General features: G+C 41.6%; 1 protein-coding gene across 5 annotated transcripts in view; it reads right to left on the bottom strand.

The window, feature by feature from the left end:
• The window catches only part of EEFSEC (eukaryotic elongation factor, selenocysteine-tRNA specific), a 164,325-nt gene that overhangs the window by 76,886 nt on the left and 60,987 nt on the right, over positions 1 to 26,452 (bottom strand). The gene's annotated exons all lie outside the window — the stretch shown is intronic.

Raw genomic sequence — 26,452 nt, forward strand, 5'->3', positions numbered from 1 at the left:
AGCCCAGATGTGTTCTTGCAGATCAAAAGAATCCTAACTTATAAAGTTAAACTAAATCAAGGGCTTTTGTTCCAAGGCATCGTTGCTGAACTAATTATTCCTGGATGTTGTTTAATGAAACAGTGGTGCCATATATTAAAACATTTAACAGGATGAGTTGTATGAGTTATAGGGAAGGTCTGATCTTAGCATATAAATTTAACCTTTTCTTCAAAAGAGATTAAACGAACTACTCAGAACTCCCTAACACTGGCAATGGGGACGTAAAGTAAAGAGACACTAACCTATAAGGAAGTATATTGCTGTCTGTTTACCTCTTTCATAGTAATGAAGATGGGGGAATTGGCAAGCTCTCTAGACTTCATCTCCTCCACCTCAAAACAAAACATTTGCTTGGGTTTCTCATCATACCACTAATTAAATCTCTCTCTCAAAAAAAATATTCCATTCTGAACCCAAGACAGAATGATAGGAATTAAATGCAGCTCCTAGGGGCGGGGGGAACCACTAATTCTGCACTGAAATATTATGAACGCCTATTAACCAAAAGATTCTCTCCTGCTGATGGGTGTTTTGCTTTTAATTACAATGTGACAGAAGGGAAGATATCCTTTCACCAAATTAATAGTATTTCTCCCTTTGTCTCATGCAATAAAAAAAAAATGCAGACCCACTGAATGTATATCAATTTGAATTTTTAAAAATGCAGCAAGAAAATGAAAGCCACCATGGAACACCAAGAAGGTTCTAGAATAGGCTGGCAGAGGCTTCCATATACCAAGCACTTCCCTTTCCTGTTATATTCTCCCCTTTATTTATAAAAACAATAGTACCTCAGGTTAAGAACTTAATTTGTTCTGGAGGTCTGTTCTTAACCTGAAACTGTTCTTAACCTGAAGTACCACTTTAGCTAACTGTTCTTAACCTGAAGTACCACTTTAGCCGCACCGCCGCTGCACAATTTCTGTTCTCATCCTGAAGCAAAGTTCTTAACCCAAGGTACTATTTCTGGGTTAGCGGAGTCTGTAACCTGAAGCGTCTTTAACCTGAAGCGTCTGTAACCCAAGGTACCGCTGTATAAACCTGAGCAAAGAGGGGCTGGTTGGTGGCCTAGTCATAAAATAAAACTGTAGCCCAATTACGGATCCATGTCCAACTTTAAATTGAAATGTGATGGAACCTATATTCACATAACCCCAGCAAGTGTGACTGGTACCAAATTATACCCAAGAAACTACAGTATACAGTGGTACCTTGGGTTACATACGCTTCAGGTTACAGACTCCGCTAACCCAGAAATAGTGCTTCAGGTTAAGAACTTTGCTTCAGGATGAGAACAGAAATCGTGCAGTGGCGGTGCGGCAGCAGCAGGAGGCCCCATTAGCTAAAGTGGTGCTTCAGGTTAAGAACAGTTTCAGGTTAAGTACGGACCTCTGGAACGAATTAAGTACTTAACCTGAGGTACCATTGTAACTAGTATTCAGAGGGGGTGCTACAGTATCTGGCTTGGACCAATCCCCAAGGCTGGGAAACCTTGGAGAGCCGCTTCCAGTCAGTGTAGTAGACAATACTGAGCTAGATGGGCCAAAGATTCAGTATTAGGTAGAACTTCGAAAGTATACCAGTGCAAGTAGATACATAGGCATCACTGTGGTGGGAAGCTAAACGTGTTTTCGTGTGCTCTGGCTTCCGTCACAGTCTTTTGTTGCGCCAGAAGCTGTTTAATCACATGACCTGGAAAAGCTGTCTGAGGGCAAACGCCGGATCCCTCAGCCTGAAAGTAGAGATGAGCGCCACACCCCATAGTTGAATTCGACTGGTTCCAGGGGTCCTCTACCTTACCCTGATGGTTATGCTCTGGTTTTTACTTTTTGAAATATGACAACCCTAGCTCATGTTCTGCTCCTTGGTCACTGCAAGAACAGGATGCTGGACTAGATAGGCCATTGGCCTGATAGAGCAGGCTGTTCATATGTACTTGGGCAGCTTCTGTTGTTCCTATATCTGAACCAAGGAATTCCACCAAATAATATTCTAACCATTTAGACCTCAGGCTACCCCCTTGTTATTGCCTGACCCAACACTTATGGTGTAACTAACATATGTAAAAGCTGAGGTCCATTTATTGATCACAGTAGCTGGTATTAACTTGAAATAAAAAGTTCATGAGGTGTTGACCAAACTTTATGACAACTCAAATATGAATTTCCACACCTAGCCACCCACACTTAAAAGTAGTGTAATATAGCCTGTGAGATAATAAAGGCTCACCTAACAACAGAAAACTGCTTGTTTTTTTAAAAACACACACAAACACAAAATCCTGTTTGTTTGCATAAGGCTTTTTCTCAGCTCACCAAAGTAGACCTGCTATGATATTTTGTCTTGAATCAGCATTGAGGTTTCTTTGTACATAAGACTGTATTATACATAATAAACATGGAGACTCATTAAACTTGCAGAATAAAAGCTGTCCAAGTTTAAAATTAGCCTGAATAGTAAAATAAACAGTTCAGCCTCCTTATTACATTCTGTCCCTGTTACTGCAGCAGCATTTAAATGCTAGATGCTTAGCTCTAAAGAATTATCTTTTAATATATCACCTACATGCCTAAACCTTTAAGCTATCATCAGGAAAAAACGCAAATTCTTCCATTTACATTTTTGCAGCTCTGGTGTTGTTGTTTTTAACTTCAGCATTCTTAACGAGGTCACTTGGCAACAAAAGCAGGGAAAATCTTTACCTAGGTGTCCAGGGAGTGGGGGCAGGCCTAAACGACAAGCCCATTCTCCTGAGGCAACAATAGGGGATCGTGCTTGAGGATGCTTATGCAAATTTATTTCCCTGCATCTCTATTGGGTATCCCTATCTTGTGAAATTTACTGTAGCCAATTAGAAGCAACTTTGGATCAGAAGAATCAATGCCCTCCTCTCAAATAGCAAAAGAGAAAATACCTGAGGCACAACCTCCTTATGTGATATGCTCTTTCCAGAACTACCTGTGCCAGAGTTACTAATTTCTGGGGGTATTTTCGATGCACAAGCAAGAGGAATCAACAGAGTGTGGCAGCAGACTGGGCAGCAAGAGCAACGAACAAGCAAGGGATAATAATCAGGGATACTGAGATCCCAATGGCCAGTGGGGGACAGTGACACTGATAGGATTTACAGGCCCCAGAACATGTATAAGGAAATGAGATAGGCCTAAGGCAGAAGCAACTCGCTACACCAACTTCTCAGTAGGTTGGTCACCACTGTTTGCTGGGAAGGGGAGCAACCACTTCTGGTCTGCGATCTCCAGAGTACCTAAAAGAGCTGACACTGGATGCATGGATAAAGAACAGAGCCTAAACAACAACAACAGCAGCAGCAGCAGCAGCAATTTACTTATACACTTACCATCCGGATGGGTTACTACAGCAACTCTAGGGGGCAAGGATTTTCGTCACTCATACAGAATTATAATTTATTTTAAAAATTTTACCTCCCTCTTCAGTTGAAAATACTCCCTGAGTGGCTTACATGTCCATTTTAAAAATCTGTCCTTGCCCTCTGGCTTTCAGTCTAAATGACATAAACCCTCCCAATTTTATTCTGATTGGGAGGATGAAAAAAAGCAAATTCAGGTACTGTTACTTAAAGTAATGGGCTCCCAACCTAGTGCCCATGAAGCCTTCCAGTAGTGTCCCTGGACAGATGCTCCAGACTCTGAGCTTTCTTTTCTTTTTCCTTTTTTAAAAGAGAGAGAGAGCGCAAGAGTCACAGAGACCTCCATAATCAGGACCAGCAGGACATAACAGACTTATCATGATAAACTTAAGCTTGCCGGGGGGTAGTTCTCTCTTTAATTTTGTGACATGTCATTTTCCACATGGCAGCCATTTTGTGTTTTGCACTCCCAGCACTCAAAATGTGCCTAATAGTCCAAAAAAGATTGGTGAACCCTGCCTTAAAGTTATCATTCTTATAATGACCTGCTGGGATGCAAACAGCTTAGATAGCCTGATGGTACTGGATGTAGCTAGATAAAAACTGAGAGAAAGGTAAAGCCACCTGCTCTCTCAGCAAAACCTGCTTTCCTGCTCTCCACCTGCTCTGGAGCTTGATGGAATGGCTTTCACCAGCTCCCATACATACGTACATATGAATGAGTGAATATACAATCATACATACATATATGTAAACGCATATTGCCATGTCTGCCTATAAAGATAGGTTACTCAGCCAGAAATATAAGGAGCTTATACAAAAGGAGGTGAAAGTAGTTAAAAGGACACTAATCAAATCCTATTTATATAATTTCAAATTTATGAGGCATTTGGGATGGGGAGCTGTGTTAAAAGTGTGCATCAGGTGCAAGTAACAATGCTTGCTACTACATGTCAACCTGTTTCAGCAATTTATCATTATGTGAGGCTCAACAGGTCGCTAGTATTGAAATGCAATAAATCAATGGTTTGTTTCCAACCTTCCCATTTCAAAGCACTTCCCTCCTTTTTTATGCTATAGCAAGAGAGCATTTCAGAATAACTGAAGCTAGGAATGTGTGTATTTCTGTTTTGTGCAGACAATCAATTCCATATGGCTAACAGGCACAAAATTAACCTCATAACTCAGCCATATTAGCATCAATATCTTTGGGCAGGCCATCTAACAAAGACATGTGCCTTCAGCCTAGTAAGTAAGAGATCTGCCCCACAACCTTGAGACATTTTTTATTTTAAGATTCAACCATTTTTAAATCAATTACAAAATTATTAATATAAAAAGTATATTATAGTTTAAAACTCATAATCATTTCTAGAGCAAATCTTGTTTAGCAGTGCCCCTTGCTATTTGCGGGCCATGCAGATTTCTACAAATGGCCCGAGCATGAGGTGACAGACATGAACACTGGTGAAGCAATATACACCTGAATTACATGAAGTCATTAAATAGTAACATTTACCATGTAGGTTACTCTATAGATCTCCAACAGTGGAGACCTCCCAGCTAAGGAACAGGGCTTTCAGGAACATGACAAAAGCATACTGCATGAAAATCACTGTATGCCCATAGAGCAAAGAATAGTCCAAACTAGCAATAAGTCCAAAAGAAACTTGTGCAACCAGCTAGGTTGGAGGGTGGGAGGCACAAGAGCACATTCTTCACCCCTAGATTTTTGATATCTTTTGGAGGCCTTCTTTATTTTGGTCATACACATTTTATGCACTGTGGTCATGGAGGTATCCTACCAATTTGACAAATTCATAGAAGGTATGGTGATCAATGGCTACTAGCTGTGGTGGCCATATTTTGGACTAGATGGGCCTTTGACCTGATCCAACAGGGCTCTTCTTAAGAGGAGGATCAGTCAACAGGGTGAATTATTCTGATTGCAATCTTCCTTTTCAGACAGTGAACTGGGAGGGTGGCATAATGCTGAGTAATTAGGCTTGCTAAATACTAGCATCTCTTAGGCCAAACAAAACAGGCAACAAGCCATTGCCTTCACTCTTAAGAGCAAACATTTCTGCCGGAAGCAGCAGAAGTGGAACTTCATTTGCAGAACTGAGATTACCTGTCCATCCTCCTTATTATACCCTTTGCACCACCTAAAAAGCCACTCTAAGGGTCAAGGGAACCTCCAGATAACAAAGCAGGGGCCACAGCAGGAAGGGAGAATCAGAAATTGGGAAGGCCCACCTTATGTGAGAAAAAGTGCACCTTAGGATCCAAACCATTTTCTGAATTTCTTCTCTAGAAACGTGTTTATTTTCTGGTTTTACATAGTAACATGGAGGTCTACACAATACGTCTAAGGCCAAACAATAAAATCCGCCTTGAAAAAACACCACACTACAATGATTAGCCCCCTATTTGCCAACTGCCAAGAACTGAGCTATATTGGGAAACCTTCACCATGTCCCATGGTCAGGGGTGAAGGGGTTTGTAGTCGAACAACAACTGGAGGGCCATCCCTGTGCTATAGAACAGTGATAGAGGACACGGCTTAAGTAAACCTGGAAAAGATTGCTGCTTCAAATCAGGATAAAATAGTCATGGGATATATGGGTCTATGATCTGATTCAACAAAAGGGAGCTTCATGTTGTCATGTGCCTCAGAACATTAGGGTTCAACAATTTGCAAAATCATCTCTAATGATGTACATACTTGCAATTCCACATGGGAGAAAGAGAGAGACGTGAACTTTCGCAACATGTGTAATCCAAGATGTCCTGATTATTAGAAAAATGAGCATAGGCTCTTCATCAAAACTGGGGACTAAAAATTACCCTGGCAAACACTCAGGAGGAGGGAAAGGATTTCAGAGGGTCCTAAACACACCAATTACTAGAAGATAAGACATATATCATTATGAATGAGGGATCATGGTGTGCAGCACAAAATGATCAAGGTATTTCCACAACATTTACAAGTTTGAAATTTGGTACACGTGCAGCCCACATACTGATTACTAGAAAAAGGGAGATGTTTTGCTTCTAAAGGTCAGGGCTTGGTACATAAAGTTCATCACATAATAGAGGCCAGAGCACAAAAGTCAGCGTACCCACCCCACCTTTCCTATACAGCCTGCAGCATGAGAGCCGACTCTGTATTACAACCCCATACCTTAGTGGGTGGAAATGTATAAAATGCAACCACCTAGGCAATAGCAATCACATGAGCATCTTCTTTTTTAAAAAAATGGAAATTCTTTATGGGGGTGTGAATGGGAAAGATCAATCCATTTGACCCACTCATGTGGTCTCATTATTTAAATGGGATTGCAGCGTACAGAATTGGTTCCCACACTACTAATTGTGAAGGTGAAGAGGAAATCGGGCCAAAACAATAAATGTATGGGACAGAATGTTGGTCTTTGCACATTCTATTCTCACACGTGAATCAAACTTCAATTTGGGGAAGTAGCCAGGAACAAGCTTGGAAAATACAGGTTTCACACGTGCACACATTTTAAAATTATTGTTATATGCTTCCAAGTCCCTGAAGAGGGGATGGGCTAAAAAAATCAGCTTAAAAAAAGATGTAGCTACAAAGAGCCATAAAAAAATTCAAATTTCCTTGCTTCAGGCAGAATAGAGCTGTGTAATGTTACTCAAACATTCTCTATCCAGTCAATGCAGTATAAAATCAGAGGGAATGCCAAAAGTAACAGAGATCATTTTTCATCCTGAAAATGGTAAAAACCCAACACGCAAAAGCATCCTCCATCAACCTTGTTTGCTGTGTTGCATTACTTGTTACTATTTACAAATCCAAAGGAAGTTAGTAAACACTGAATGGATGCAAGGGATGTGACCAACCAACATGTTTTGGTCATTCTTTCACATGTTATAGTAAAGTGTAATGCTAGAGTGCGAAAATCAAAGGAATTTGTTTCAGTTGATCTGTGATTAACTATTAACACCAACTAAGGGCTCATCTTCGCTTCTGCTTGACCCTTCCCCTGGGAAAACCCTCTCTTTACCATTGAATCAGAGCAAACGGCTTTTCCGCAGATTTACGTTTGGTCCTATTCAGCAGTAAGGAGCAAGTTTTCCCAGGGAAAGCAGCAGGGCAAACGGAAAACCACTTGGATCCATGCCAAGAAAGCATGGGACAAGCAGAAAACCTCTTGGACCCATGCTTCCTAGGCACGGAACAAGCGAAGTGAGGACAAGCCCTAAGTCAGTACAGTAATAAATTTCTATAAAGTTTTACACCGATGAAGAGCCAATTGGTTTCCTGATCCTTAGGGTATAGCTATGCTTTTCCTTTTGACTGTGATGGGAATGGGGGCCCTCAAATGTCCCAAAGAAGCTGCAGTACTCCAGTGTTGCAGAGTATCTATCTCATAAGGATAAAAAGAGTGAATAACACTTTTCTGCTCTCTATCATGAACTGACGCCATAATGACAACTGGCAGTGAACTCACACAGACACCCAGCTGATACCTATGAGGTATGTTATGCAAAACAATAAATCATTTGAAACCTAACTATAGAATTTGTTTCTAATATACAGTAAATCATTGGTGAAGTTATTTTTTTAAGTCTGTTGGAAAAAACATCTTCAGCTGCAACTTTATTCCTTGCCAATTTGCTAGGAACTCAAAGGACTAAATTGGCACAATTGAATTCTGTATACGTTCAGTAACGTGAGTTTGAAAGAGTTACTGGGGGGGAACCCCCCCCCCCATTTTTTTAAGTTGTTGCACTGGAGCTGTTGCACAAGCACTTAGCAGAAAGGAAAGTACTTTGCAATTTAATATACATTCAAGCGCCAGTAATTTTTCTATAAGTCTTTGGCTCCATCTGCTGACTTTTAATGTTAAAAATAATTGACAGAGGTTGAAAACATTATTAGCCTCCGGAATCTTAATTTTTCAAGTCATTTAATGACTATCTAAATTTAAACAATCAAGTCCACCTCCCCGGGGGGGGGGGCAACCTAAACCATCAGAATAAAATAATTTGAAGTGCTCTGAAAAGCGCTTTTAGAGAAAGACTACTCTAAAATGTTCAGGTAAGAAAACTGTACTTTGATCCTAGTTCTTGAGTCTATTGCTTGCTTTTTAACTGAAGCAAGTTTAAAACAATTTTTGAGAGGAATAAGGGAAGGTTAAACCAATAGGATTTTGTGATACTACTCGTTGTTTTAACAAAGGCCAGGTTTCCACATCATAAGCTGCTACAAACCATCATCTACTGTGCAACAAGTTATTGCACCCATTTTCCCCCTCCCCACTCACACCATGGAGGAACAAACCATGTTACTTGGCTTAGGGTTACATCTCATGACAAGTGGGGAGGAGTAAATTGGGAGTGATTCACTCAGACACAGTGGTTCATTAATAATAAGCCATGGTTCATTAAAAATGGAAATATATAGTAGCATAAAATGCAACCACCTGCAAAACAATAAACCGAGACGTTTAAAACTTCGTACCAAAAAACAGGTAATACATAACACAGACAAAAATTACTAACATAGGATTCCAGATCCCATTCATGTTCCAATGAATCATCAGTTGATGCCTGAAAGTGTCAATGTGGGTGACAAACATACTTCTACAAGCAGTTGGAGTGCCTCTAGAGAGAAGCCTCTGTATCACTTTACTGTGAAGTGAATTCCTCTGATATGTTGTAGAACAGCGACAATACTAGAGATTAGCCAACAAACCTACACAGTGCTTGCACCCAAAGATATGTTTAGCTTAAAAATCTCCTCACTTTCTTATGCAGCTGTGCACCACAGGGTCTCTGCATAGCAGCTCAGTCACAATAGCCAGGACAAGAGCTCCTCCCTGGCCCAAGTTTGTATTCAACATACGAATCCCCCCCCCCCTTTTTATATACCTTTATTCTGACAGCATGATGCTTCTGTGGGTTCCCTGTAGTTCATCTGACCACCCTGGCGGAGTCACACGATGCTCAGGCCAGCTATTTACATGGCTGCACTTCATAACTTACAAATGTCTATTTCCCCCGTTATTTCAATACAGACACACGAGGCCACCACTTAAATCAATTCCAGTATTTCACTCCTAATGAAAGCTCTGTTTCTTACAAAACTTTTTTTTAAAAAATCTAAGGCAAATTTGTGCGAGAACTCCAAAAATGTCTTTTTAAATAATCTGTTGTAGCTTACTTTATTTCAGTACTGCAGCATCAATTTTTCAAAATCCAAGTTGGGGTGTCACCTGCTCCCTGCATGTGCATCAGAAAGGATAACTGATGAGAGAGAAAATAGGCCTGTTCACCGTAAAGCCACTGGTGTCAATGCACTGGCCACCCAAAAGAAGTTTTTTTGTTGGAATTTAAAACAATATCCTATTAGAGATTTAAATTCCCAGCCTCCAAAAACACTCAGAGCACAGAAATCACATGAAAAATTAAAGAATAATTTTTTGAGGGTGGGCATTTCTGGTTGTTACCTACTGTTACAAAAGGGGGGGGGGTTCCCCTCCATCAAAAGTGTTCTCCCTCCACCACTACATCCTTTGAGGCACCAGGAACAAGTGAGGATACTGATAGAAAAGGACAAGCTCCCAAATGTTGGAGTGGTGGAAAGGGAAGGTGGGGCTTGCAGTTCTCTTCCAAATTTTGCCTACTATGTTTTGAATCATTTGGTGCAATCTGAACTGCAGGCACTTTATTCAATCATGTGCTTGTAGCACACTACTCCTATTTTAACAGAGATTTAGACAAAGTAATCCAGTACGTAGCTTATTGTGAGGGGTCGGTGTGATAAAACTATCTCTTCTAGGTTCATATTTCTGCAATTCACTTTAAAACAGACTGACTTTGGAGTGGGGTGGGGAAATTCTCCTCCTATTTGTACAGCAATCTGAGTAAGATTTTAATACTGTGGAAAATGTTCGGAAGTAGTAACAACGTTGAAACATAAAACTATTTCTCTTCCAATTTCTCTTTAGTGCCCTTTTCCAAAGTAAAAAATATTGCAACAAAACAAAATGCAGACATGTTTTACGACACAACCATAAAAGTTATTATTTCTTTAGTATCGGTGCATCTCACCAATATTAAAATACTTAAATCACATACCAAGTTGTCAAGGAGGATCAATGTTGTTCACATTTTACAATGAGACCTACCACAAGGCAAGAAATAAAAGACTAATCCTAAATTGAATTAGGAAGCTTCAGAGTCAACAGAGCTGGGAAATAAAAATGGAGATCTACTGATGGCAGAGCCATATAAAACAAAATATGTTATTTTATTGTTTCTGTTAATGATGTCTCTTGGAATGGCGTTCCAATAGATTCTGTTCTTGCCCTTTTTTGTTTTCTTCCTTTGCCTCCCACTCTTTGTTAGTTTAATGTCAATTATTTTAATGCCTATAATCTACAACTGTATCTCTCCAGCACAGGCTTGTCTTTTTCATTACTTAATATATCCACCTGTTTTACAACTGTCTCTTTGCAGAACTCTTCCGGGGTTTTTTAAATCATATAAACTTAACTTTTTATTTGTCCCTCATGGTTCTCTTTCTGACCCTTCCTACTTGTCCTCTCTTCACAAGTTCATCACAAGTTCATAATTTGGAAATTCTCTTTGACTGAAATTACAGTTAAATCTTAGTCATTACCAACTGTTAAACATTCCCCAAGCTGCCATTCCTTTTGATACCACAAAAATATTGCTCAATTCTCTTACACTACCTAGAGTTGATTCTTGCAATCTCCTTTTATGGGATCTACCTAACTGTTGTATTTGAATTTGAATTCTTCATCTCATCTTATTTCTCTTGCTTTCCATTTTATTCATATTTCTCTTGATTCTTCCTTAAACTAGCTTCCATTTTTGCTATGGAATTCAGTGTAAACTTCTTTTGTTAGCTTACATAAGCTCACGTTATAACTTCTCATATTTTTGCTCTCTTATACTGTATATTTATACTCTCCTCTTTCTGCTGGTTTTTAAGTTGATTAAAGGGTTATTTAGTGATTGACTAGGTTATCTCTAAATAACCCCTTAATCACTGAACAAAACACCAGATTGAAATGAGTTAATAGCTGGTTATCTCATAATAGCTGCTTGTATAAACAAACCTTAACTTAAGGAAGCTGCAGTGAAGGTATAAACTCAAGCAACTTCATGGTTTCACACCTTTAAAATGACTTTATGAAATGATCATGTGACCATCACGGTATTATTATTTTTTCCAAAGCACTTACAAAACAAATCTCTGTGGAATAAATAAAATTAGAAGCAGGCCTCTGATGGAAAAAGACTCCAGGTTTTCAACTGGTGGACCTGTAAGTGAGCCATGCCCTGACCTTAGCTGACTTGTATCCGTAAAGAGACAGAAATTCAGCTAGAATAGAGAACTGGCTTTCACATCACATGCTGACCTTCACACAATTCTTACTCCCCACAGACAACGAAGTGAGCACCTCACTGCAAACCTGCATTTGCTATCTTCTCTGTTATGTGGGATTATAAGAAATGTCACACTGAATTAGATCAAAAATTATTCCGCTGTTTCCAAAAGTGGCATCGCCCAGTGTGAGAGCCAGTGTGGCGTAGTGGTTAAGAGCGGTGGACTCGTAATCTGGGGAACCGGGTTCGCTTCCCCGCTCCTCCACATGCAGCTGCTGGGTGACCTTGGGCCAGTCACACTTCTTTGAAGTCTCTCAGCCCCACTCACCTCACAGAGTGTTTGTTGTGGGGGAGGAAGGGAAAGGAGAATGTTAGCCGCTTTGAGACTCCTTAGGGTAGTGATAAAGCGGGATATCAAATCCAAACTCCTCCTCCTCCTCCTCCTCCAGTGCAGCCCCTCCCTCACAGATAATGGTACTCAAGCACACATGCTCCTGAGCATGAGGTCTTCATTTAGCTATCACACCTAATAATCATTGCTATGTCTGTATGCAGTGGGTTTAGGGGGTCACTGATGGATCCCACACTGTCCACTGGGCTAGGCTGCCATCACTCACCATCAATGCTGCAAAACAGAGGAGCTAAGGGCAGAGCTTTTTTTCTAGAAAAATAGGTGCCAGTAGTCACCATGAAGTTGTTATAGTAAGTGCCACACTTTTTAACAAAAAAGAGGTGCTGGTACTGCATACTCTTGAGCACCCCTGAAAAATAGTGTGGGCTAAGGAGATTTATGGCTCGGCCTTTTTATGGAGCATGCACCAAGAAGAAGAAGAAGAAGAAGAAGAAGAAGAAGAAGAAGAAGAAGAAGAAGAAGAAGAAGAAGAAGAAGAAGTTGTTACTTATACCCCACCCATCTGGCTGGGCCTCCCCAGCCACTCTGGGAGGCTCCCAACAGATTAAAAACATGATAAAACATCAAATTTAAAAAAAACCTCCCTAAACAGGGCCTTCAGATGTCTTCTAAAAGTCAGATAGTTGTTTGTTTCCTTGACATCTGGTGGGAGAGTGTTCCATAGAGTAGGCGCCACTACCGAGAAGGCCCTCTGCCTGGTTCCCTATAACCTTGCTTCTTGTAATGAGGGAACCGCCAGAAGGCCCTCAGAGCTGGACCTCAGTGTCTGGGCTGAATGATGGGAGTGGAGAAGCTCCTTCAGGTATACTGGGCCGAGGCCATTTAGGGCCTTAAAGGTCAGCACCAACACTTTGAATTGTGCTCAGAAATACAATATTCATTTATCTTCACTGACTTCCACCAGTCCACTTCCAAGGACAATTCCACGTGCTGGTTATGATGTTTGGTTGGGGCCAGGATATTATAGTGATACTAGGATGTGAACCTGACATCCTAGTCAAATGCAAATACTTTTGCAGGTTATAGTTTATGAGCATGGAACAAAATGGTAGCAAACCATGGTACTGGACAAAAAAGAAGTATACTAAAATGGTTTGCTACCATTTATTCAATGCTCTCAATACATAGTATGCCATTTCAAATCATCCAAGTATTGTTCCATTAGCAGAACGTCAATGAGTCTTGATTGAAAGTTTCACTAGATAACTCCATGTCTCAGCTTCAGTTCAAATCAAACCAAACCAACAGATTATAGTTCTCAAGGGGCAAACATTTACTGAAACAGTCTGCCCCACCTCTTCTAAAGAGTGTACTACTGCACAGCAGAAGGGCTTCAAAGGGACAACTTAATTAACCTTAGCCTGGTAACCCAGCAGGTAACATGGAACAAACCAGATGTGGCCAAAAAAATTGCAGAGGTAAAAACCAATCAGAGAGAATGGTCTTCTTCACAGCCAGGTATTGGATATGTGTCTGCTCTTGAATCTTTTATCCATATTTATTGAATATTGACACCATCTATACCAAGTGTTCATGGTTTACTTGTCTTTCTGCAAAATGTTGAATAAAGATTACCCAAAGACTAGAAAGACAGGCAGCACTAGAACAAAATGAAGACATTGTTTACAAACATATCACTTTTTTACTGATAAAACGGGGAATTTAATTTCTTTTCTTCCTTCCTTTTGATATTGCTCCAAAATATGTGATTTGCATAAAACTTTAAATGTGCTTTTATATGATCATATAATGCTTTTCCCTTAAAAAAAAATCATTTGCAAATTATGATAATAAATCTCCACACATTCTCTGCATGTTCAAATAACCTGGAGAATTTATGTCTGTATTTGAGCCCCACTAGTATTTGGTTTTAATATTGGATAACCCACAGCTGATAACTGATATGCAAAGGTATATCAATAATTATTATTCTAGTTTGTTAAAACAGAATAATAATTTGACAGTTGACAGCTCATGCAAGTTCACATTTGAAGCCTATCAAACAATCAAGAGATGCTAATTAGTTAAAGCATTCACACTCTAATTTTCAGGTTAACATTTCACAAAATCAAAAGTTAAATTTTTAATTCAAAATTACTCAAACTCACTATCAAAATTAGAAAATTTGCCAGTATTCATTTCAGCTATAACCATAATGTTAGGGTTAGGGTTAGTAACAGTAATAACCAATGGTTGGATCTAATGCTGGTGCTACTCAAGAGTAGACACAATGAAATTAATGGAGATGAGTAACTTGGGTTCCATAATTTCAATCCTGAGTGCTACCAGCATTAGACACAACCCCAAACCATATTCATTGTTGCATTAACCCACCATATATAGTCATATCTTAATGCATTGAATAAACATCAACTTTGGAAGAGTTACGGCACCAGCATCTATCACAACCACGTAATAGCTTGTCTGTATGCAAGAAGTTTTTTGAACAATGGTTCTTCCATGCCACTTGAAAACCTGCTATTAAAAAGCTTTCAATAATACACTGTGCTATAGAACAGAGGCCTGGTATTAATCCCCCCCTTCAAAAATACTACTGGATATTCCCACGCCCCTAACTCACTCTTTGGATCCTTGTGTTCACACACACACACACACGAATAGTAATTACAGATTTTATTTATAGCTGGTGCTTTTTCTGTAATTTGGGGTGCAATTTCCATCAGTTTTTAATAGCTGTCTGCTAATTAATTGGGCACCACATTTAACTGGCCACGAAATTATTCTAACCAATGTTGCTAAAATGCAAAAAAACTGCAGATGACAAGGAGCCTCTTAAAAAAGACATTGCCTATTTTCTCTCATATAGGAAGGAATGCCTTTAAGATGATACAACACATGCATGGACAATAAAAAAAACACAGTAAAAGAGGGGTTTGTGCTTCAGTCGTCAGTTATTGACTAAAACTAATATGATCAACCAACAGCACAATCCTATATAATGTTATAATCTCATTGTGCCTACTGTGGCCTCCTCTCACAGGGAGTTGCAGCCTATGATTTCTTTAGTACGCAGTCAACAGTTCAGATGTTTCTGTATTTAAAGCTATTCTTTGGGAAAGCTCATCTGCTCATCTAGGTCAGAATATTATACAGATTTGAGAGTAGGCCTTTGAAACCAATAGATATAAAATTCTCAAATGATTGCAAATCTCTGGTGATGCCAAAAGTTTGCATACACATTGATAAAAGAGTGGTCTATGACTCTCCATGATATTGTAAGACTTCTAATCAGAGGTGTAAAATCCCTGAATGAAATCGAACTTTTCCCACAGTGAAGAACTTGCTTTCTGAGACTCTGTCTCAGTGCCCCCTCCTTCTCTAGTGTTTAGTTTTTAAGTAGAAGTCCTGGAGTTCAAGGACAAACATCTTCTGCACATTTTCCTCTAATTAATGCACATGCTCAGAAGCCCACTTCATTAATACTTCACAAGCCTCCAAGTCCTTCTACTACATATAGGTTTTGGGATGAGCCTTGGAAACTCCTATCCGGGAGACTTATGCCCTGCGTGGTGCTGCAAATCTAGGAATAGGGTAGTGTTAGGAAGAGAGGAACTGGCTCATGTCCAACCAGCACTAACTGGCCAAGGCCTGGGGGACCACATAAGGGAAGATTAACTGCAATCAAGTCCCTCCTCACTCCATCGCTGGAATCATCTTTTTTTATATGAAAAACAAAAAAGCCTATGATCAAACCATGACCCATCTAGCCCAGCTCCCTGTTCACACAGTGGCAAGCTTGTAGGAAGTCTACAAGCAACAGCACTCTGCTCTTCTGTGAGTCCCACAAACTGGTATTCAGAGCCATATCATCTCCGGACAGCCGAGGTAGAACATTGCCATTTAGAATGGAATGATTCACCCAAATGCTTCCTATTTAAAAAATGAACTGTGTTTGCACCTTTAAAATAACAGTGAATGTTGGTCATTAGAATCTGAACTAATACAGAAACTAAGGCATTGGGATCTTTCAATCAATTAAAAGGAATGCTGGTGCAATATTGTGCAAGAGCACATGTTCAGGGGAAGGGGAACACACTTTTAAAATAATAAATAAACAAATGCCTGGTTACTTGTGCTTACTCTTTTGTGCAAAGAGAAAAGAACAGAAGGGCATGCAATGGATGGGCAGCAATCTTTTCAAATTCCAGATATCAATGCCCAAAGAATGGTGGAGACTAAGCACAGTAGTGCCACTTCCTAAACAGGGATAATAAAATTGGAACTGTTAAATCGAAGATAAATTTGGCAGGAGAGAATTTTGGAAGCCCCTCTGTCTGCACACTGCTCCGACTTGTGCATGAAACAAATAAAAGCGCCACCTCCAATCCAAACTTCTTTGCAATTAGGATCACTTTCCTTGTAGTTTGCTGTAACAGGACCCAACTATTTGCTAATGGATATGTGGGAGGGTAGGCATCTAAATCTGTTAGGAAAAACTGTGTGTGAACATCAAGAGGAAAACATGCATGTTCTTGAGAATGGTCCACTATTATTAATGACAGCCTGGCCATCAAGCTGCTTTAAAAAGGATTCTCCACATTGGTTTTATGAAGCAGACTGCAGCTAAAAGCAAGCAAATACTCTGGAATTAAGACACACAGTTGTTTTCAAATTTACCATATGAAGAGTTAATAAAACAGCAGTGACCAGGCCACTCTCCTGCTTGAAAGGATCACATTAAATACACAAGCACAGGAGATGCAACGTATGGTTCATATTAGTGGTGCTCAGCTTGGCAGTGCTCCCTCTGGCTTTCTTTCTTTCCTTCTCCTCTGACCAAGAAAAAGAAACAAACTATCTGTATGTGTATTATGTAGCTCTCCCGTTCCATACCTGAACCTGGCCCTGAGTGAAACACATCCTTCAAACCAGCCCCGCTCCTAAATCACATTAATTAGGCAAGGGCACCCCTTAGACATAACTATCCATGGGAAAAGAAATACTGTACCTGACTTACAAGGTTCAGATGCTGGACACAACAGTCACAAACGATACGACTTTTCCCCAAAGCTCAAAGCGCTAATCTCAGTTTCGTTTTATGCTCATTTGTATCTCACATGCAGGACAAATACAGGGCACTTCGTTGTAAGACAAGATGACGCAGGTATTGTTATACAATATATTTCATATCTTGATTATTATTTTAACAGTGATCAAGGATTTCATTAACACAGAAGGTTTTAATCGGCGCTAAGGGGAAAGTGAGTCACGTGGTTGTGGAAAGTTGTAGCTGAATTCTCTGGTCTCTGAATGATGGGACATAAAGCTACTACTTATACCAGGAGACCATGCGAGCTGTTGAAGGCAGGCTTGCAACCACTTTGCTTCACCCCTAAGGTCTGGCTCAGGAGTTGTACACAAGGTTGAATACAGCTTATGGTTAGTGAGAAGAAAGCTTAACCATAAGCCCTGGTAAGGACAACATGCTAAAGCAAACTTTGGCTTAATATTAGAAGCATAAAAGGACCAGGGAGGAGCAAAGAGAGCTTGTCTCTGGGAGCACACTCACTCACATGGTTTCGCTAAGCCAAGCCTTGACTTAGCATGTCACGCAAACCAAGATTAGGAACACCATCTTCACCTGGAAAAGAAATTATGTCCAATCACCTGCCAAGTCCTGCATGCTTTGCTTATGTAAAGAATGTGCCCGGCCTAATCTGATCACCTCAACCCAGAAATTGAGAGGCAATTAAAGGAAACGAACCAACAATTACTTAAAAGTGTATTCATAATTTTAACTAGGTGTGAAATTTACTCTTCCCTAGATGTTAAGCTCTCCTGTTCATCTATTAGTTTCTCCCACCCAATAGATCTGATGAGCTGGCTTCCACTTCACAGCATTTCAACAAAACAATGGCTGAAAAATATACCAAAATAATAAGGGTAAAATAAAAAGAGGCTTCTAAAGAGCTACTTGCATCAGAACCTTCCAATGAACTTTCCACAAACAAGAGATCTGAAAAATTCACAGAGCACAATACACAAGGAACAGAACAAACCTTACTGAAACAAATGGGAGTGGCGCAAGAGCATAGCCGCGATCTCCGGAAACATATTCATTTCAACGGGGCCTGTGCAAGAGAAGTTCTTGGCATGCTGCGATCTTATTCTTTAAACACTTGCAACAAAAGGAGCTCCAGATCCCCCCCTTTTTAAAAAAATAGGAAGTTTTACTTATAGCCATATCTTCAGATCTGTTGCACCAACAAGTAAGTGCCTAGGACATTGCATGCCAACCATTCTGAAGAAACAGAGTCACACACTGACTGTTTGCCAGGAGGAAAGTAAACACATTGGCACAAACATGTTGTATTAGGTTGCCAGGATGGGCACATCTCTGAACTGGAATATGTTTGTCATTAAGTTTGAACAGCCTCCAGTGCATCATAACTGCAAGCCTGACTAGATTTGCTCATAGTAGTGTGTGTGTGTAGCGCACTATGACAACGGTACAGACTAAGGCAAACCAAAATAAAACTATCATAAAATTGACTATAGCGGGTTTCCCTCCTTATTAACAGGCTCCTTAACAGGCTTATGTACACGACCAAAGTAATTCTGGACAAGTGTTCTTTTAAAAGGGAGCGATCTTGCACAGGAACTAAGAAGTCAGAATCCTAATGGATTTTTTTTAGTTAAAGTTGAGGAGAAGGGGACGTAGAGGGTCATGACTGCTTTTCCAAGCCACTTGATTGTAATTTGAAAACAGCTGCTATGAGCTGCAACCCTCACTAACATGTGGTTCTGAATTTTTATTACTACTACTATTACTACTACCATTTTCATTATTATACAACTATAGTACATAAATCTGTGGTATTTAGTATAATTCTAAGACTTAAGAAAAGTCTTTATTCTCTTGGAATTCATGTTTTGAGCTCCACACATAAGTCAGCTTTCCAACATTTGTTTCACTCTTACCAGTGAAGACTACCGTACTTCCCACAACTACTCTAATTATTTAATAACTTTTTTATTTAAAAAACAACAACTTGGCACTTAAGGTGGGCTTATTTCTCTTAAGGTCATAGCATACCTTCTTAAAGTGTTTGCTTTAAGCATGAAAGCAGGACTTAAGGTCTCTACAGACTCACCCTGCCCCCATCTCTAAACTGGTTACATTATGCGCCCATCCACAACCTTCGTTCCTCCCATCCTCTTACATGTTTATTTAATTTATATACCACTTCATATTTCAACAGAAATCTGTATCCTGACAAAAGGAATAAATATTAAGGAATCAACCTGCTCTGGAAAGAGTTGCACTCCCTACTAAAGGAGCAGGTGAGCAGCTTGGGGGTCCTTCTGAATCCACTGCTGTCACTGGAGGCACAAGTGGCCTCAGCGGCACTGAGTTACTGTAACATCAATAGCTGAATCCTACTGTGACCTGAATGGATCATTCCCATAAGAGTATGACACCTGATAGGCTCTCTAAACACTCATGCCCATTGACTACATTCAAATGAAGGAAAGCTACTGCATATCAACCTAAGCAAGTTGTGCTTCCTTTTTCTTGTTATTTGGCTGTAACTTTTGATAGAATACAGATAACTGAACAAACTTTGTGGCATTACATTCTTCATTAAATTATCTTTCCACTGATATATAATTTTATGGTAAAAAAGGTAAAGGTACCCCTGCCCGTACGGGCCAGTCTTGACAGACTCTAGGGTTGTGCGCCCATCTCACTCAAGAGGCCGGAGGCCAGCGCTGTCCGGAGACACTTCTGGGTCACGTGGCCAGCGTGACAAAGCTGCATCTGGCGAGCCAGCGCAGCACACAGAAACGCCGTTTACCTTCCCGCTAGAAAGCGGTCCCTATTTATCTACTTGCACCCGGGGTGCTTTCGAACTGCTAGGTTGGCAGGCGCTGGGACTGAGCAACGGGAGCGCACCCCGCCGTGGGGATTCGAACCGCCGACCTTTCGATCGGCAAGCCCTAGGCGCTGAGGCTTTTACCCACAGCGCCACCTGCGTCTCAATTTTATGGTATTGCTCCAAAAAAGGGTTTTTTAAGAGCCGTCAAACCTTGAAAATACACTTTCCCTAAAAGTTTTCCACAATTTTGGCCACTAGTGTATACATTCAGCTCCATTATACATGGGGTTTCCTTTGAAGACAGTTCTGAAAGTACAGCCAGTGAAGAATTCAGCAGCTAGATTATTAACTGGGACCAGAAGGTCTGAACATACTACCGTACATCAATTCTGGCCCAACTGTAGTAGCTACCAATTAGTTTCCTGGCTCAGTTCAAATGGTTGCAGCAGTGACAAGACCCTGCCTACAGATACTTCAAAGACACAGTTTGGTTTTGTCTCCTTTACCTGAGCAGCTTATTGAGTTAATATATAATAAATGAAAGTTATTCCTTCCAGGTCAGGAGAACCTTTATAGTGCTGGATTTCGATGTTTCTAAAACTACTCTATTACATGGGCTATAAATTACTTCTCTCATTTTCTGTTGTGGTATAACATCTATATTGGTGTCATCCAACAATGCCTGTGTAAATACACAACAGATTTCCATGTGTGCAACTGGGCATAATTTTCTCTGCCTATACCCTGCTGGTATCCAGGCTTCCAGAACATATTTTAGGGGTGCATGGGGAGAGGAAGGGAAGACAAAGGCAGCCCTGTTTAGCGAAGCTTTTAATGTTTAATAGATTATTGTATTTTAGTGTATTGTTGGAAGCCGCCCAGAGTGGCTGGGGAAACCCAGCGAGATGGGCGGGGTATAAATGTTTTATTATTATTATTATTATTATTATTATTATTATTATTATTATTATTATTACTACTACTACTACTACAAGTGGAAAGTGCTGTTGTGCAAGCAGAAGCATTGTAGGTCATCCATAAAATCAATTCTACAGAATATAGACTGTGCTTTGGCATGCTTTATCAAGCCAAGAATATGAACAGCAACTGCGGGCAATTTATAGGCATCAATTGTTGTTGTTGCTATTTATTAAATTTGTATATCGTCCTTCATCCAAAGATCACAGGGCAGTTCACAACATAAAAATATAAAATGAGAACACAAGTGCATAATAAAAACAGAAACAAACCAATAACCCCCTCCCACAAACTCAATGAGTTCAAAGATTCACCTGTCAGTTTTGCTTTTGTACTATCTAGTGCTGCCATTCTTTACTTCTTGCATCCATTATCCTGCTTTAACCACTTCTTTCTTATGAGAAGCAGCAACAGCACACACAGCAAGACAATGCTGTGAAAATAAAGTCCCATCTATCAGCCACGGCAAAAGAAACGTCAGGATGAACTTTCTGACAGTAAGAGCTGTTCAAGGGTGGAGCAGAGCACCTGGGAAGGTGGACTCTCCTTCCTTGGAGGTTTTTAAGCAGAGGTTGGATAGCCATCTGCCATGGATGTTTTAGTTGAGATTCCTGCATCACAAGGGATTGAACTACGGTAGATGATCCTCAGGTTCCCTTCTATCTCTACAATTCTATGATTCTATGATGCGTCCTAAAAAGTGCTAGAAGGGTCACCAACAGATTGCCTACTGGGCTGTGCAGGAGAGAGAAAGAGAGAAAACATAGCTTTCAACTACAGTGGTGCCTCGCAAGACGAAATTAATTCGTTCCGCAAGTTTTTTCTTCTTGCGAGTTTTTCGTCTTGCGAAGCACGGTTTCCCATAGGAATGCATTGAAAATCAATTAATGCGTTCCTAGGGAAACCGCCTTCAGACCAGGTCCGGGGACAGTCTGTCCCCCGACCTCTTCTGAAGGCTGGGGGGGGGGGAACAAGGGCTTCTGAAGGCTGGGGGGGCTGGGGGGGAACAAGGGCTTCGCTGCCGACCCCCAGCATTTTAAAATCTCACCGGGACACGGGGAGATTTTAAAATGCTGGGGGTCAGCAGCGAACGCTTCGCTGATCCCGGGACGGCAGGCAGATCTGCAACGCCATCCAGAGCGGGGAGGGACTTAGCCCCGCTCGGGATGGCAGTCCCGGGACGGCAGACAGCTCTGCGCCGGCATCCAGAGCGGGGCGGGACTTAGCGCCCCGCTCGGGATGGCGGCACACATCTGCCTGCAGTCCCGGGATGGCAGACAGCTCTGCGCCGGCATCCAGAGCGGGGCGGGACTTAGCGTCCCGCTCGGGATGGCGGCACAGATCTGCCTGCAGTCCCGGGACGGCAGACAGATCTGCAACGCCATCCAGAGCGGGGCGGGACTTAGCGCCCCGCTCGGGATGGCGGCACACATCTGCCTGCAGTCCCGGGATGGCAGACAGCTCTGCGCCGGCATCCAGAGCGGGGCGGGACTTAGCGTCCCGCTCGGGATGGCGGCACAGATCTGCCTGCAGTCCCGGGACGGCAGACAGCTCTGCGCTGGCATCCAGAGCGGGGCGGGACTTAGCGCCCCGCTCGGGATGGTGGCGCAGATCTGCCTGCAGTCCCGGGACTGCAGGCAGCTTTGCGCGGCCATCTGTAGCGGGGCGGGCTTCGCCCCCGGCTCCCGATGGCCGCGCAGAGCTGCGCTGATCCCGGGATGGCAGACAGCTCTGCGCCGCCATCCCGAGCGGGGCGGGACTTAGCGCCCCGCTCGGGATGGTGGCGCAGATCTGCCTGCAGTCCCGGGATGGCAGACAGCTCTGCGCTGGCATCCAGAGCGGGGCGGGACTTAGCGCCCCGCTCGGGATGGTGGCGCAGATCTGCCTGCAGTCCCGGGACTGCAGGCAGCTTTGCGCGGCCATCTGTAGCGGGGCGGGCTTCACCCCCGGCTCCCGATGGCCGCGCAGAGCTGCGCTGATCCCGGCACGGCAGACAGCTCTGCGCCGCCATCCCGAGCGGGGCGGGACTTCTCTGCTGTCCCGGGGAGATTTTAAAATGCTGGGGGTCGGCAGCGAACGCTTCGCTCCCGCCCGCCAGCATTTTAAGATCGCCCGGGGCAGCGGAGAAGTCTCCGCTGTCCCGGGAAGGCAGGCGGGGGGGAGCAAAGACTTTTGCCCCCCGCCGGCCTTCAGAAGAGGTCCAGGACCTCTTCTGAAGGCCGGCTGTGGGCGAAAGTCTTTGCTCCCGACCGCCAGCAATTTAAAACAGGTCCCCGGAGATTTCCCTGTGGGCTTTCGTCTTGCGAAGCAAGCCCATAGGGAAATTCGTCTTGCGAAGCGCCTCCGAAACAGAAAACCCTTTCGTCTTGCGGGTTTTCCGTCTTGCGAGGCATTTGTCTTGCGGGGTACCACTGTAATCCGGTTGAAGGCATACAAATCTACCTTTACAGCAGCTTCCTGTAACAACATTGCTTCCTAGCCTATAAAATAAAGACAATGATGACAACTCAGTTTTCTGCTTAGGAGTTTGCTCCCAAGTTTTTTAAATGACTGGAGTAATGGGCAAATTCTTTCTTTTTGCCACGACTCAAGAAAGGGGGAGGGAACACAATATTCGATACCCTCATTCCAAAACTTTATTATTAAAAAGGCAGCAGTTGTGTCACATCATGTATGCTCCTCCAGTTTATTAAGTTGGATATGTGGCAAATTAAATACCTTAATTATCATTAAGGTAATCCCAAAGGCCAGTCAGAAATGTGTTATCACCACATTTTCAAAGCACAAATCCTAGGCTCATGCTCTTCAAGATGGATTTCAAGTACTGTTGAGCAAATAGTATTAAATTGCCTCATTGGAGAATGGTTTGCTGCGTCAAACATTTTAGCCAACACACACACACACACACACACACACACACACACACACTTCTCTCGTTGCAGTTCCAATAATCAACCCCAGATGGCAATTTACATAGGCAACAGTGTAAAGGAATCTGTGTGCTGCTGGCGTTCTCAACCTCAATCAGAAAGTATGGGCGTTCGAGAATGTCACTGTTTATTTTTAATTGCTCTGTCCCTCCTTTGTGCAAGTTCAAGCGGTCACAGATGTCGAAGTCTATTAGCAGAATAGGTACGAGATGCCACTTTATTTGCTGGGAGGGTTCCTTGAATTTGGAAAGCAGCTGTTTTGCAATGTCCCCAATGCCCAGTGGGCACCAGCTGTCAATCTCAGTTAGCAAAGGGTCAGGGCAAAGAAAGGTCAAGGAGTGTCATGATCCAGAGTGTGTTATAAACTCTGCCTCCTCTGTTACTTTGTAGACCTGTGAATGGAATAACCTCTCACAGGTATCCAAGCCTAGCACTCCACACAGCATACGTGAGAAACCCAATGTAATATTGTCTATGTGGAGGCGCACACTTATCTAAAAACCTAAAGTGCTGGATGCATGCTGAACATCTAACTAAAATTATATTCTACATAACTAAAACAGGGGTGGGAAACCTGTGGACCTCCAGCTTTTGCTGGACCCCAACTCCCATCAGTCCCAGCCAACATGGCTAATGGACAAGGATGATGGGAGTTGTAGTTCAGCTAGAGGGTCACAGATTCCCCACTCCTGAACTAAGGAACAGACATAGCCAACAAGCAAAATATCAGTACTACTAATAATAATGTAATCATTTTTTAAAACAAAAACTCTATTTTTAATGGTGCTGTTAAACCTAATAAAAGTGAACCTTACCTAATAATGAAGAAATTATGTCTTGATTTTTTTCTGGTGTTCTTGTGCCTTTCTATCTCTTTATTTAACTCTAGGATTTGAATTCCCTTTCCTATCATAGCATGTTGATTGAAACAACTGGGACCAATTCAAGTTCATTTATCAAACTCATCCATATCATAGGTGTACTGTACAAAGCTCACACGTTGACAATGAAAGTGAGTATTTCCTGGATCTACACACACCTCTCTCATCTGTTTGATCTTATCCTTTCTTCACATTACAAGCCATGCTGTCCTTCTTTTCCATATAATCTTACTAGTTTTAGGCAAAAATGCAGACTAATGAAACAAGGTTTTCCTTGTGACAAATATTTAAAGGGTTATTCGAAAAACTGAATTTCAGAATCAAGATTTTCAACCCAATATCTGAAAAGCCCCATTTATCATTCATTTATTCTGTGTCTCACATCTGATGTTCCACCAATGGATGCCCTAATGGAAAGAGGATAGTAATTTTGCTTGTTTTGTAGCCATGGCTCTCTTATTGTCTAGCAATAAAAATGCCAGTACATGATTCACATTCACTGACAGTGCTAAACCTTCCAAAGTTAGAAAGGGGACTACTAGGTTTTTTCAGACAGTTTTCGAAATGTCAGATTACTCAGATTGAGAGAGAATAATCAGAGAGAGGTGGTGGAAAGCAAAAACGGAGACATCTGTAACATTCAGGACATATGAAGGAAGGAATGGATACTAAGCTGATCTCCAATGGGTCCAAGGCTGCAATCGTATCCTCACTAAAATTGGAGTAAATCCCTTACAACAGAGTGGGACTCACCTTTGAGGAAACATGCTTAGGATTGGATTGCAAAGGGTGACATTCTAAGCAGATTTACATCTGAATAAATGGAAACACTTAAGTTCAGTTTTAGGATATACATTTCTTCCATGTCCATGACATTTGAACATTCAAAGGGTATGATGTTACATTTTTTTACCATGCTAATAGCTGCTCATATACATTTTCAGTTGGAAATATATGGAAAAATAATTACTCTGCTTTGGTTCATCTTTTGTTCACAGGCTGAAGCCATATAACATTTTATTGCAACAGCTAACTCTTCACTTTCCCAGTGCCATACACTTTTCTTATAGTCTCCTCCTTTTCTGAAGCAAGCAGAATATTAAAGTTGCCTGTTTCCCCTGTCAAAATATTCCCCCAGTGATTTCCTGTGTCTTTCTAAATAATGTCTCCAAAAAGGACTGAACCCACAGTCCTCAGGCACATAATCTCGCTGAAAGCAGATTTTAAAATGTTCACCTAATGTTCTTGACTACAAACATGCCCTGAATTTGTTCTCTTCTCACTTTTGTCTGCTGCTACAATCAGGCAAAGATTTTGCCCCATTTGGCTGCCTGAACTGTTTCCCATATCCTTGTTTCTGGCCTCCCCCTTTTAATAAGCCAGCCTGCGGCTTCCATTTCCCTTGCAAATTACATTATTTGTGATTCCATTTAACAATACCATGTTAAGAGCTGCATGGTGCTATACAGTTTTCCCAAAGGGTTTGTTACTTTCCTAACAAGCAAACCAACACAGGTTGGCTAGGTAAGTTAGGAACTATATGGAGAGACGAGAAGCGAGGGAGAAGCAAGCACAGTCTT

The sequence above is a fragment of the Podarcis muralis genome, chromosome 2 (assembly GCF_964188315.1).
Source record: "Podarcis muralis chromosome 2, rPodMur119.hap1.1, whole genome shotgun sequence".
In the NCBI taxonomy this organism is placed as follows: Eukaryota; Metazoa; Chordata; class Lepidosauria; order Squamata; family Lacertidae; genus Podarcis; species Podarcis muralis.